Below are 14,924 nucleotides of genomic sequence, written 5' to 3'. Positions count from 1 at the left end.
GCCTCCAGGATGAGTTGGTGAAGGATGTGTGTGGCCCACATGTGGAATGCTGTCAGCAGGCTGGGGTTATATTCATTTGTAGTTAGGCATTTGTTTTAAAGTTGATTTTTTTCCAAATGACAAGTTCCTACTTATCATTATGGTATATTAAAGGATTTAGCTTTAGTTCACATAGTAAAATAGGTCATTGGTGAGAGAGATCATGCCCTGTACTATTTGGCCCTGGCATTTGAGTTGCAGAGTGACACTCGCATTTGTGTCTCAAGGCTCAACAGACTATCCCAGCCTGCAAAGCTATTTATCTTTTTCCTTCAAAGGCCAGTTTACACTCATGACAGCAGGATTGCTTGCATTTGGTAGTTATGTGATGAAAGGAGGCTTGTAGGTGTAGAAACCTGGCTTGCCTGGAACTATTTTTCTGATTTCCAATCATGTTTTGGTGTCCCTCAAAGATGAGCACTGCAGGAGGGGGCTCAGTTGCCTCACATGCTTAATGCAGCTCTAGACACTGACCATGAATAGATAAGCCCCTCCTGTTCACCACAAGGATTAACAAATGATTATCACTCATCACTCGTGAGCAACTTGCTGTTGAAGACATAGCCCCGCCCCATCCCAGGACACAGTCCACCCTGGATGAGAAGTGACCATGGGGTCCCCAAGGTCCTGTGTGTAATGGGCCATGTCTAAAGGAGGGAGAGGACAGTCGTGTTCCCCTGCCCAGGGTGGTAGAGGGGCGAATCCCCTGGAGCCCCTTCTCTAGGAGATCCCTGCTCAGGATTCGCTGCTGGGTGACAGTTGCCTAAGATATGCTAACCATTATCTGTAAATGAGAAATTTAGAGTCAGAAGGATCTGTGAAATCCTGTCTGTCTGGGTCCTTCATTTTGCATGTGAGCAAACCATGGCAGTGGGAACTCCTCTGTCAGCTAAGCAGGGCTGAACATGGGAGGTCTGTTTGAGAGGCACCTGCCACTTACAATGCTGTCGAGCTGGGAGCTTTAGTGGAGGGTGGGCAAGGAGGAGGGAGGAATCAGACAGGCAGAGGCCAGGTCCCATCCTGGAAGCTTTGCTAGGGAATTTGAAAGTAACAGGAGGCCCTGAAGGATTTCCTTTTGCTTTTTTTAAAATATTTTTTATTGGTTTCAGAGAGGAAGGGAGAGATAGGAACATCAATGATGAGAGAGATGGCTGCCTCCTGCACGCCCCACACTTGCGATCAAGCCCACAACCTGGGCATGTGCCCTGACTGCGAATCCAACCGTGACCTCCTGGTTCATAGGCCAATGCTCAACCACTGAGCCATGCCTGCCAGGCAGATTTCTTTCTTTACTAAAAAATAAATAAAAATGTAGAAATATTGGATAATCCAGAGACACATACGTGTCACACACACACACACACACACACACACACACCCTCACCCCTCACCCACAGTGGGGGAGATTCAGTTGTTATAAAACCCCTCTGGCAGCTGAAAGGCAGTATCTGACCTCAGGTGAGATGGGTTCTAACAAATCTAGAGGTAAGTACAGATGTGAAGAGACCATGGGAGAGAACGTTCCAGCAGTTCAGTCTGCAGGGGGTAAGGGTGGTTAAGGGGAGAGGGTCGCAGAAAGCCTTAGAGGGGGACTTGTGTTTCCAAGTGGTGGAGGGAGCGCATTCCGAGCAGGGGCAGCTGCAGGACCAAGCGGGGCGGGTGGGTTAACATCTCGCTCAGTGTATGATGGGAGGTGGGAAGGCTCTGGAGCGCTCACTACTGATTGATTGAATTGAACTGGATTTGGAAGTTCCGCCTCTGAACAGGGACGAGGTGCAGTTCCAGCGTCAGCCAGCAGGAGGGGCCCTGCTCCCACCTATGGAGTCGCTATGGTAACGGCGTGAAGCCCCGGGTGGGGCTGTGAGGTGAGAGATGAAGGGGCACAGAAGAGAAGGTCGCTCCCTGTGCGGCTCCCGCCCGCACTTTCTGGGATTGAACTGGATTTGGAAGTTCCGCCTCTGAACAGGGACGAGGTGCAGTTCCAGCGTCAGCCAGCAGGAGGGGCCCTGCTCCCACCTATGGAGTCGCTATGGTAACGGCGTGAAGCCCCGGGTGGGGCTGTGAGGTGAGAGATGAAGGGGCACAGAAGAGAAGGTCGCTCCCTGTGCGGCTCCCGCCCGCACTTTCTGGGCATTACCCCTGCTTGTCCCCAGGGCCCTGCAGGGGGAGGTCTCCCATTTCACACCTGCGGAGCTTGAGGCTCAGAGCGCGCCGGGACCCAGGTCGCAGCCGGCAGCGAGAAGCAGGGTCCCCGCGCGGCTGGCGCTCGGGCGGTGAACAGCACGGGAGCTCCTGGCTCGGGTCCGTGAGAAACTGGATTTGTCTCTCTCTGATTTCCCCGCTACTTCCTACTCCTTCTGTCCTATCTCTGGTTAAAACAAACAAAAACCATCTCGACTCCACTTCCCCATCAGCGACCTCAGCTTCCCCTCCCTTCTCTGCGGCACCTCGCTGTCTCCAGCGCCTCTCCTCCACTCCCTCTGAAACCCAGCCCAGCCGACCGACACTCCGTTCAAACTGTGCCACCCCCAGTGGGGGGCGTGCAGGCGGCGGCAGATCGATGGTTCCCATCATTCACGTTTCTCTCTCTCCCCTCTCCCCTCCTCTCTGAAATCAATGAAAATATATCTTTAAAAACAACACAGAACACATGCCTGCTAATGACCCCAGCCAGTCCTAGTCACTGCTCTGACCAGAATACTCCAGAGGCCCCTCATTTTCTCCAGAGTAAGAGCAGTTTTACGTCGTACCTGCACCCCTACCTCTCTCTCCTCCTCCCTCTCTCCCCTCACTCAGCCTCCTGCAGCGCCCCCAGGTCTGCTTGGTCCTCCAACCCTCCAGGCACACTCCCACCCTGTCCCTGGGCTGGGCTTCCTCCCCCAGATGTCAGCATGGCTCCTTCCCTCACAGCCTTCAAGTGAGAAAGAGAAAAGCCGCCCTGGCAGAGTCCGGGGAGAAGGAAGAAGACGCCCCCGGGGTCCCTGGCCTGGACTGTTGGTGTTCAGAGGGGCCATCCCCTGCAGAGGCGGGGAGGGAGGGGAGTTTGCTGGGAGGGGCTGAGTGTGAGGCACTTCATGCTGTGAACAGTGGGGGAGGTGCCAAGCGGGCAGCTGTATACAGCACCCCTGCAGCTCACGGTTCTCCTGGAGACATGAGCTTGGAAGGTGGACATGCAGTGGTACTGAAGCCTTGGCCGAGAGGGGGCATCTGAAGGCTTCTACCTGAGGGTTCCCCCAGGGGCTCCAATCACTTGCTGGGACAGAGATCTCCTTTCTCTCCTAATAAGTCACTGCCCCGGGCTTCTTTAGAGAGCAGAGGGGAGACTGTGCGGGCTCCCAGCCAGCCAGCTGCAGCTCTGGAAGCAGGGTCCTGACTGGAGGTGGAGGGGCAGCCTGGCCCTGGGTCTCAGGCCCATTATTCTGGGAACGCTCAGAACCGGGGCTGACGTGGGTGGTCACCATAGGAAGTCCAGGCACTATGTTACCATCAGCAGGACACAGCAGGCCCTTGGGACAAGCCTGGCACCGGCTGCACACTGCCTCCTTGTCCCAGTGGTCCCAACCACCCGCCTCCCAAGACTGACCAGAGCTGAGGCCGCCCTGCCCCAGATGGGAACCTGAACCCAGACTGCATGGGCTCCATCCCTCGCTTTCCATTCTGCCTCCTAAATGCCTCTCCATGTGCCCAGCATCCCAGGCTGGGCTTCCCTGCTGTCTCCTCCGAGCATAGCCACGGCCTCGTAAGCGCCCCTCCCTGCCCGCCAAGTCCTCTTCCACGCCTGCAGCAGAGTCCTGCCAAAAATGGGTTTCACACTCCATCAACCAGGGCTCATCCCAAAGCCTTTGGGTCAAAGGCCGAGCTTCCTGGGGCCTGGGGCCAGCGCTCAGTCCCTGCTGGGGCCTCCAGTATGGCTCCCACTTGAAACTTCTTTTAGTTCCTCAATGTGCCCTCCCCCTTGTTTCCAGCTCACTCTCGGTTAGCTCATCACTCTCTCTGGGCGGCCTTCCCTGGTGTCTGGGATGCAGAAGGAGGGTCTGGTTGAGTAACCCTCATCCACTGGGTTTTCCCCGCTGGAGTGCTGGAGGGCAGACTGCTATGCTGACCATGGGTTCTAGCCACCCCGCAGTGGGCCAGAATATGGACGGCCTTGAACTGCAATGCATCATGTAGCTCTCTGACTCACCTCCCCCCATCCCCCAACCTCCCCACTCCCTTCCCCAATGGGTGACAGGGCTGTGTCCTTCCCAGCTGGAAGGAAGGAGACGCCTGAGTCCAGAGGCTGTATCTCGAACCCAGTGACACCACCAAACCGAAGTCACGTTTCTACAAGACTCCCAAGCCCTTAGGGGAAGTAGGACCAGGGAGTTCCTGTGCGGAAGGCAGAGAGGCCACTGAGAAAGGGAACTTGCCCTGGGGCTTCCTGGTGGGGCAGCGCAGAGGGGTGGTTTGAACCTGGGGCCCTGCCTGATTCAGCCTCGTCCTGGCTGCTGGACTTGGGTGCACTGCCTTTTCCAGGTGGCCGCGTTCCCATCTGTAAAATGGAAAAAACGAGATAACCTGCATCACAGGGTGCTCATGAAACAAGCACCGTGCCTGGTGAGCCAAGTTCCCCTCTCAGGCCCCCAGGCCTTCCCATCTCCTCCCCATGAGAAGAATTCAAGTCTGTGCAATGCCCAGGCCGGGGATGGATGAGACAGACCCAGCAGAGGGGACAGAGGACCTCAGGGCAGCTGTGCTGTCTATGGGCTGTGGGACAGGGCCTTGGGGCTGGAGGAGGGTCCTTTGAGCTTGTCCTTCCATCCCTTTTCATTGCAGCTGGGGAAACTGAGGCTAAGAGGTGGTGACACTGTCACTGCTGCTTGAACATTGCTTGGAGGCAGGTGTGGCACTGAAGCGTCTCTCCTGGACTCTCACGTTGAATGACAGATGCCACATCCCAGAATCCTGCCATCATCATTCAACAAACTCCAGGCTCTGAGGAAATAAGTTCCTCATGGAGCATCTAGCCTACTGGGGAAGAGAAGTTAAGAAATCACAAATAAACGTAGCATTATAGTGTGAGGAGGGCTATGGAGAAGGGGTTCATGGTCCATACAGTATAAGGGTATAATAAGGGACCGTATTCCATGTGAAGGGGGGTGCGGTTCAGGGAAGTCTTCTTGAGGATGTGATGCTTACATGGATGAAAAAGTTACTGTGAGATTAAAGTGTGTGTGTGTGTGTGTGTGTGTGTGTGTGTGAATTGGCCCCTGGACCCAGTTTCTTGGCACAGAGCTTCTAAAACACTTGTAGCCCAGCCCAGCTGGCTTGGCTCAGAGGTTGAGTGTTAACCTATGAACCAGGAGGTCACATTTCAATTCCCATTCAGGGCACGTGCCTGGGTTGTGAGCTCAATCCCTAGTGTGGAGCATGCAGGAGGCAGCTGATCAACGATTCTCTCTCATCATTGGTGTTTCTAATTGCATGAATCTTCGTGCAACAGGCTTCTAGTAAATAAGTAAATAAAAACACTTGTAGCCCAGCCAGTGTGGCTCAGTGGTTGAGCATCGACCCATGAACCAGGAAGTCATGGTTCCATTCTTAGTCAGGGCATATGCCCCGGTTGGGGGCTCAATCCCCAATGTGGGGTGTGCAGGAGGCAGCTGATCACTGATTCTCTCTTATCATTGGTGTTTCTACCTCTCTTGCCCTCCCCTTTCCTCTCTAAAAAATAAATAAATAAAAAATAAGACACTTGTAATTTTCTAAGTGATAAGAGCACTAGAAGTATCTTTTGTTCTATTGAGGTGACTCTGGGTGAGCTCCTGGATGGGGACTCAACAAGCCAGGATCAGAAGCTTGGAATCCTCAGCTCCCCACCCGCCCCTTCTCCCCACCCCCACTTCTCCAGAGAGGGGAAAGGGACTGGAAACAGAGTTAATAATTGGTCATGCCTATGTGAGGAAGCCTCCATAAAACCCCAATAGTCCAGGCTTCAGAGACCTTCAGGTGGGCAAACACACCCACACACTGGGAGGGTGACACACCCCAACTCCACAGGACAGAAGTTCCTACACTCAGGACCCTCTCAGACCTCACCTAGGGTCTGTTCCCCGGGGTGTTCATCTGTATCCTTCATCATGTTCTTTCACAGACTGGCAAATGTAAGAACGTATTTCCCTAAGTTCTATGAGCTGCTTTAGCAGATTAACTGAACCAAAGAAGGGGGTCATTGAGGTCTGCGAATTGTAATTGGTGGTTGGTCAGAAGCACAGGTAATAACCTGGGTTTGCAACTGGCATCTGAAGTGTGTGTGTGTGTGTGTGTGTGTGTGTGTGTGTGTGTGTGAGAGAGAGAGAGAGAGAAAGAGAGAGAGAGAGGCAGTCTTGTGGGACTGAGTCCTTAACCTGTGGCATTGGATGCTGTCTGTAGGTAGACAGTGTCAGGATGGAGTAGAACTGTAGGACACCCACTCTGTGTTGCAGGGAGTTACTTGGTGTGAGGGGAAATTCTCTGTGAGGACAGGGTCCCCCCCCCCCCAGTTATCCAGGCAAGGAAGTGGGGTGCATTCCAGGCAGAGGGACTGGCATAATCAAAAGCCCTATGCTGAGAAGTACAATACAATTTAGAAAAATGCTCCAAATCTACCTTTTCAAGAAGGTGGAGTGGAGGCATGTTCTTCCCCATTTCTTTTTCTTGAAAATCCCCCCCCCCCCCACACACACACACACACACACACGTACAATGAGAATGAGAAACAGGAACTTCATCTTTTAGGAAGGTATTTTGTACCTCAAACTATGGCATGAAAAAAGCTCCAAATGTTCTAGATTCCAGTATGGCTAAATAATGGAAATATTCAATAATTGTATATTTTTGCTAGTTCTAGAACTTGGCCTCCTCTGGCCTGTTCTTTCTTATCTATACCAGTGATGGTGAACCTATGACACGCGTGTCAGAGGTGACACACAAACTCATTTTTTTGGTTGATTTTTCTTTGATAAATGACATTCAAATATATAAAATAAATATCAAAAATATAAATCTTTGTTTTACTATGGTTGTAAATATCAAAAAATTTCTATATGTGACATGGCACCAGAGTTAAGTTAGAGTTTTTCAAAATGCTGACAGGTTAAGCTCAAAAGGTTCACCATCACTGATCTATACTTAAAAAAGGGTAATATGCTAATTAGACCGGGAGATCTTCTGGACATCCTTCTGGACAAAGCCATGGTGGCAGGGCCGAGGCAGAAGCAGGTAGGGGCAATCAGGCCGGCAGGGGAGGGCAGTTGTGGTTGATCAGGCTGGCAGCAGAGTGGTTAGGGGTGATCAGGCAGGCAGGCAGGTGAGTGGTTAGGAGCCAGCAGTCCTGGATTGTGAGAGGGATGTCCGAGTGCCGGTTTAGGCCCGATCCCACAGGGATCCCAGATTGGAGAGGGTGCAGGCTGGGCTGAGGGATACCCCCCACCACCCCGTGCACGAATTTCATGCACCAGACCACTAGTAGTGTTAATAAAATTCCAATGTCTGGCCCTAAGAATGAAAATCTTCTTGATTAGCAACTGCTATAAAAGTAAACCTCAGAGATATAAAAAGTTGCCCTTTCTCCCCTGAAGCTGCAGAAACAAAAATACTTACTATGCTCCACCAGGAACATGAGGTCAAGAGTGAGATGTGATGGGTCCAAAGGAGACCTTTCCTGACAGGAGAGCCCTGCCCTGTCTTCCTGTGAGTGTGGGGCTTGTGGGCCTCGTCGTGAGGAACGCGGTAACTGTCGGTAGAAACCTGTCCCTGGAAGGGCTGTTTGCACAGAGAATGCTGACAGGCAGCCGGACTTCAGGTTACAGGACACGCTGAGGGAGGAGCTTTTAAATTCCAAACGCAGGTCCCGGATGGCAATCCACTACCGTCATTGATAATCTGAGCCGTGATAATTTTGCTACAATTGTCCTCTGTTATTTAGTTATAAGCTTTGTTCTTTGGAGGGGGTGGGTTAAGCAGAAGACAATCGTGGCAACACCTTCTCCCCCACATCCTAGCTAATAAAGAGCTAATATGCTAACTAGACCGAACAGCAGGACGCCCGTCCGGATGACCTTCTGAAAGCCGGGCCTCTAGTGACAATATCCACAACATAAGAACAGGAGGAGTAAAAGGAATTTCAAAGACATTTAAAAATGGGAGCCCTGCCGAAACCGGTTTGGCTCAGCGGATAGAGCCTCAGCCTGCGGACTGAAAGGTCCCAGGTTTGATTCCGGTCAAGAGCATGTACCTTGGTTGCAGGCACATCTCCAGTAGGAGATGTGCAGGAAGCAGCTGATTGATGTTTCTCTCTCATCGATGTTTCTAACTCTCTATCTCTCTCCCTTCCTCTCTGTAAAAAATCAATAAAATATATTAAAAAATATATATATATTTTTTAAAAAAATGGGAGCCCTAGCTGGTTTGCTCAGTGGATAGAGCATCAGCCTGCAGACTGAAGGGTCCTGGATTCAATTCTAGCCAAGGGCATGTACCTCGGTTGCAGGCTCTGGCCTGAGGCAACCAATTGCTGTGTCTCTCTCACATCGATCTTTCCCTCTCTCTGTCTTTCTCCCTTCCACTCTCTCTAAAAATCAATGGAAAAATATTCTCAGATGAGGATTAACAACAACAAAAATAAAAAATGAGAGAGCCCACCCTGCATGGCTAAGTGGCTGAGTGTAAACCTATGAACCAGGAGGTCATGGTTCTATTCCCAGTCAGGGCATATGCCTGGGTTGCAGGTTCAATCCCCAGTGTGGGGCATGCAGGAGGCAGCCGATCAATGATTCTCTCTTATCATTGATGTTTCCTCTCCCTTCCTCTCTGAAATCAATACAAATATGTATTTTAAATATATATATATTATTGGAAAATAAAATTGTTAATAATGAAATTAGTAAAACTGGTAGAATGCTTAGAAGATGAGGCTATGAAATCTCCTAGAAAGTAGAACAGAACAGAAGGACAGGGTGATGGAGTATTGGTCCAGAAAACACAACACACAACTTAAAGGAGTTCCTGAAAGAGAGAAAAACAAGGAAGTTTCCAGAACCGAGAGGCATGAGCCCCCAGATTTAAAAGCTCTACGAGTGTCCAGAAGCAAGAAGGGAAGCCCTGCAGAGCTGAGCACGTGAAGTGAGCCGCGTGCCGGACCGAGAGGAGGCCCCCAATGTTCACACACAGGGGTCTGCAATAAGAATGACGTGGGACTTCCCGGCAGCAAACGTCACTGCACAGACTTGCTGCCAAATCCGGGGGGACACTGTTTACAATTGGCCTCAACACCAGTCAGGTCATTGCTGACGAATGACCACTCCTGTGCAGGAGATATGAGAAACAGCCTGAGATCACTTTTTTAAAGATAGTGATCCAATACACATAACGTAGCGTTTCCCGTCTTCCCATTTTAAGTGTGCAGTTCACCGTGCTAAGTACGTTCGCACTGCTGTGCTGCAGAATGTCTCATCTCGCCCGCCTCAGACGCAGTCCCCGCCAGGCAGCTCCCCGTGCCCCCGGCTCCCGGCTCCCGGCTCCTGCAGCCATCCGCCTGCGGTCTGCGTCTGTGACAGCGACACCGAGGCGCTCACGTAGGTGGGGTCACACAGTACTTGTCCTTCAGCTTATTTGAATGAGCAGAATGTCCCCAACTTTCGTCCACATGGCAGCGGGGTTCGCATTTCAGCTTATTTGAATGAGCAGAATGTCCCCAAGTTTCGTCCACATGGCAGCGGGCGTTCGCATTTCCTTCCTTTTTTTAAAAAATATTTTATTGATTTTTTACAGAGAGGAAGGGAGAGGGATAGAGAGTTAGAAACATCGGTGAGAGAGAAACATCGATCAGCTGCCTCCTGCACACTCCCTACTGGGGATGTGCCTGCAACCATGGTACATGCCCTTGACCGGAATCGAACCTGGGACCCTTGAGTCTGCAGGCCGACGGTCTGTCCACTGAGCCAAACCGGTTAGGGCCGGATTTTCTTCCCCTTTAAGGCTGAATTCTGTTTCATTGTGTGAATACGTCACATTCTGTTTATCTGTCCACCTGCTGGTGGACACTGGTTCCTCCCCCTCTTGGGTATTGTAAGTAACGCTGCTACGAACATGGCTGCACAGATACTTCTTCGAGATCATGCCTTCAATTCTTCTGAATACATATCTAGAAGTGGGATTGCTGGGTCATATGGTAACGCCACTTTTCATATTTTCAGAAAGAGAGAACTCTTCATTAAACCTCTGCTGAAAGGCCGTAGCCACTCCCCCAAACCCAGAAGTTACACAGAGGTTCTGTAGTGTTTGGAGCTCAAAGACCGATGCCACCATCTCCCCCTCCCAGCCTGGTCCCACTTCCCCCTCTCTGCTCCGGCAGTGCGGCCAGGTGGGCGCTGCAGTCGCTTCTCTCACCGTTTTGGCTTCCACCCAGTCCCAGCTAGGAAGCTCGGGGGTGAAAATTCTCACTGGGCTCAAAACCACTTCCTCAGGCCCCAGGTCAAAGGTTTCACTCTCTGTTCTAGCTCTGCTCCTCCCCAGCTTCACCCTGGGGACCTGGCCTGGCCCCGGGCCTGAGCAGCTCCTGACCAACGCTCCCCAGGGGCCACCCCTACGGATCTTGACAAGGTGTCTGGGGACCCCCCTCCTTCCTGACAGCAACCCCTGTGCCTTCCCAGAGGCCCTGGTCCACGCCCTGGTTTTCTCTATCCTCTCCTTCCTCTTTTCCTCCCTTCCCCTCAATCCCTTCTCCTCTCCGCTCCTCCTGCCCCCTCCTCCCCTCACCCTCTGCCCCACCTTCTCATCCTCCTCCTGACCCAGAGGCCCCTTGTCGGCTCCCTGCTTCCCCAGGTCCAGAAAGCAAGGAGGCTTGCCGCTCCCTCCCCTCACTCCGGACAGGCCTGTCCTTCCCAGCTTCACAACCAGACGCGCTGGCCTCCTTGCGGACAGGGAGTGTCTCCCCCCAGAAGTGACTCTCCTCACCAGGGAAACCTGCGAGGGGAGGGAGCAGCCCTCCAGACGCCACGTGGTCCCGGGGATCCTTGGCAGGGAGCTGCTCCTAAGACCTTTAGACACAGGAAATCTAGAAAAGACAGCAGATCGCCTTTCAGGCTCCCGTGGTGCCAGGGCCCAGGGCCTCATCCTGCGAGTTTTCTGCACTTTCTCCCCAGGAGGCTCTGGCACGAGGTGGGGTCTTGTTCTCCCAGGGAGAAGGCAACTCTGGAGAGAGGGAGGGCGCCCCCTCACCCAGCCGTGTCCACGCATGACAGACGGCCTGGGGACTTGGGAAAGGACACGTGTCCAAGGCCACTCAGGGCTGTGCTGAGAGGAAGGAGCCCACAGGGCCCATGGAAGCCCCCAGGCTGTGGGGCCAGGCGGCCGGAGGGGCCCGGCAAGCAGAGGCCTGGTCCGTCTCACTCCCCGAGGAGCAGAGGCCTCAGTCCTGACCTTCCTGAGGGCGGCGTGCTGGCCACTGCGTGGGTGCCAAGCTGATGGCATTGAAGTGAACAGCAGGTCACTGCGACCACCACCACCCCGTCATGTCCATGGGGGTCCCTTCCCCTCCTGGAAACTCAGGCAGGACCACCCCACCCCTGGTGTGTTGCTGGGAAACACTAGGCCACGTCATGTCACATGCAAGCGTGGAGGGTGCCACGCAGCAGGCAGGGCCCACGCTCATCCCCAGTCCCCAGTCCGCCTGAGTCGCCTGCTGCTGGCCCAGCGGCTGCCAGAGCCGTTCTCCTTCAGATTCTGACAAGCCTGGAGGGTGTGAGGAAGACTCTGGCTGGGCTGGGGCTGAGGCCGCCCTCCTCCTCGGGGCTCCTTCCCCCCCCACTTCCCCCACCTCCGTGTGAACCCGAGCTTCCCGCTCAGTTCTGTTTTTTTGCTTTTACGAGATCGCTGTCCTGCATCTTGTATGTCGTGCGCATGTCGAAACAAGACAGTCGTCAATGGTCCAGCCTTCCAATGGGTAGTTCCTCCTCCACAGTGAGCCTGAGATCTGGGGAGGAGAATGAGCGAGAGGCGGGCAGAGGGGAGTGGCCGCGGGCATCGCTGCTGCCCGCCGTGTGGGAGGGAGGACAGAGGGAGTCGGGGAGCTCCCAGGCACAGCTGCGAGTTGGGAGTCTCTCCATGAGATGATGTGGGGGGAACTCCCCGCCAGGTTTTTTAGGTGAAGAAAAAAAAAATAAACAGCAGCTCAGACAGTATTGAACTTTCCAGCTTCTCCCTCCAAGACAGGGCAATACAGAGGAACCATCTAGATCTTTCCGGGAGGTGGCGGTGGAGCCTGGCATCCCCCCTGTTAGGCCCCAGGAGGACCTGCCGCTGCTGCACCTGCTGCTGCTGCTCCATTTGCAACGTCTGCGTCTCAAAGGCAACAGGAAGAACCGGGATCCTGAAGGAAGTTGTCCCGATGCCCAAGGCTGCCCTGGAAAACTGGACTAAATATAATTTATTTATTTCAGAGAGGAAAGGGAGAGAGAGAGAGAGAGAGAGAGAGAGAGAGAGAGAGAGAGAGAGAGAGAGAGAGATATCAAAAGTGGCTCCAGGCCGACCGGATCCTCTGGAAACATGTCCTCAGACCCAGAGTCCCTCCAACAGGGTCTCCTCTGGCTGTGTCTCCTCTTCCAGCCCCTCCTCAGGCTCCGCATTGCCTTTCGGAAGCAATTTGTCAGGGGCGGGGAGCACTGGAGGGGCCCTGGCTGCAGGGGGGAGGGGGGAGGCCCCCCCCCAGCCCATAAGGAGCCGGGAGCCCCAGGCCGGGCTCCCAGGGTGTGTAAGTGGAAAGGGCTTTCCAGTTCCCCATTTGCATGTTGTGCAACAGCAAGGAAGACGTTTCCCACTCAGAATCTTATTTTCCTAAACTGGAGGCACAGGAGACCTGAATCCCCCAGAATGACAGTGAGGTGGAGCACGTGGCGTGTGCCCACGTCCCGGTTACACTGTCGTTTTCTCTGACAGCCCAGCTCCCGGCAGTCCCCATGCACAGAGGGACCTGAGCCCAGAGAGGTTAAGGAACTGCTGGAGCCCACACAGCTGCCCAAGAAGTGGAGGAGCCAGGATTTGAGCCCAGCTCTGCTTTCCACGTAGCCTGTCTTTATATTCTTTTTTCTGTATTTTTTCTTTTATTTATTCTTAAGGACATTTTTATTGTGAAGTGTTACACATATATAAACATTCATAAAACAAACACACAGTTTAACTAATGGTTACAGACCTAGAGGCCCAGTGCGCAATATCACGCAAAACCCAGACCCACCATGCCGGTGGGACCCAGACTGACTGCCGCAGCGCCGGGCAGGACGCGGGACCCGGGACCCAGAGTCACGTCCCCACCCACCCACGCACCTCGCCATGATCACAGCCTCCTGGTGACCAGTCTTTGGTTGTTCCGCCATTTCGGCATTGTGACCACAGGCCCTTTATGATATAGACTAGTGGCCCGATGCACGAAATTTGTGCACATTGAAAGGGAATTAATTAGAGAAAATATTTGAATATTGCTATTTGCCCTTTCTCTATAATAGAAGTGTCAGAGATGAAAGAAAATTAGTAAAATGTATATGAAAATCTTCCTCCTGTCAGAGTCTGAGGCACACCACAGGACCCAGAGTCAAGTCCCCGCCCACCCGCGCGCACCTCAAAGTCATGCGAGACCCAGACTTGGCTGGCCCCACCCCCATTGGGTGAGATCCAGAGCCACTGGCCCCATCCCCATCAAGCCCCACTGGATGGAGGGGTGCAGCCTCAGGTCCCCGGCCCAGCGCTGGGGCAGGGGGCACAGTCTGAGGTTCCCCAGCCTGGCGCTGGGGTTGGGGGCATAGCCTCAGACCCCTCATCAAGCCCTGCTGGGTGGCAGGTGCAGCCGTCATGCGAGACCCAGACTTGGCTGGCCCCACCCCTATTGGGTGAGATCCAGAGCCAGCTGGCCCCATCCCCGTCAAGCCCCATCGGATGGGGGGTGCAGCCTCAGGTCCCCTGGCCCAGTGTCAGGGCAGGGACCGCAGTCTGGGGTGGGAGGTATAGCCTCAGGTCCCCCATCAAGTTTTGTTGGGTGGCAGGTGCAGCCAGAGGTCCTCCTTCAAGCCCTGCCGGGTGGGCCCCGGCCTAAGGTCCCCTGTCAAGCCCCGCTGGGACGAAGGCATGGCCTGAGGTCCCCCATCAAGCCCCACCAGGCAGGGGGTGTGCAGCCTCAGGTCCCCCGCCTCTGCCCGGCACCACGCAGCCTCAGGTCCCTTCTGATCATTCGTTATGGCTCATTGTGGGAACCCCACCTCTGCTGTGGGCGCAGCCATCTTGTGATGATGCGACGGAGTGAGGGTCAATTTGCATTTAACCTCTTTATGATATAGGATGAGCATCAAGTCAAAAAATAAAACATTGCTAGTTCTCCATATATCCTCAACTGGCCCCTTCCCAATCCACAACCACTCCCTACCCTCCACCAAGGTAACTACTGTCTTGATTCTTAGAACAATGACTTCTTTACTTTTCTTTATAGAGTCATCACCTAACTATGCATTTCTAAACTCTGAACTTCAATTTGCCTGCTTTGAAACATTATAAATATGAGATCATAGAGCAGACGTTCTTTTCTACCTGGCTCTATCTGGCTCTTTTTGATCAATATTTTGTTCGTGAAATTTACCTATGCTGCAAAAAGCTTCAGTTGGTTCATTTTTATCCTATATAATAAAGAGGTAATATGCAAATTAATCCTCACGCCCTCACAAGATGGCTGCCTACCACCAGGCGGGCAGGGAGGTTAGTGAGGGACGACCAAATGACTGGACAAGCAGGCTTGTGTGGGGCGACCAGGCCAGCAGGGGAGTTGGTGAGCAACGACCAAATGACTGAACAGCAGGCTGTGTGGGGCGACCAGGCCAGCGGGG

This window comes from Myotis davidii, unplaced genomic scaffold (assembly GCF_000327345.1).
Source record: "Myotis davidii unplaced genomic scaffold, ASM32734v1 scaffold149, whole genome shotgun sequence".
Lineage (NCBI taxonomy): Eukaryota > Metazoa > Chordata > Mammalia > Chiroptera > Vespertilionidae > Myotis > Myotis davidii.
This window is presented reverse-complemented; position numbering follows the sequence as displayed.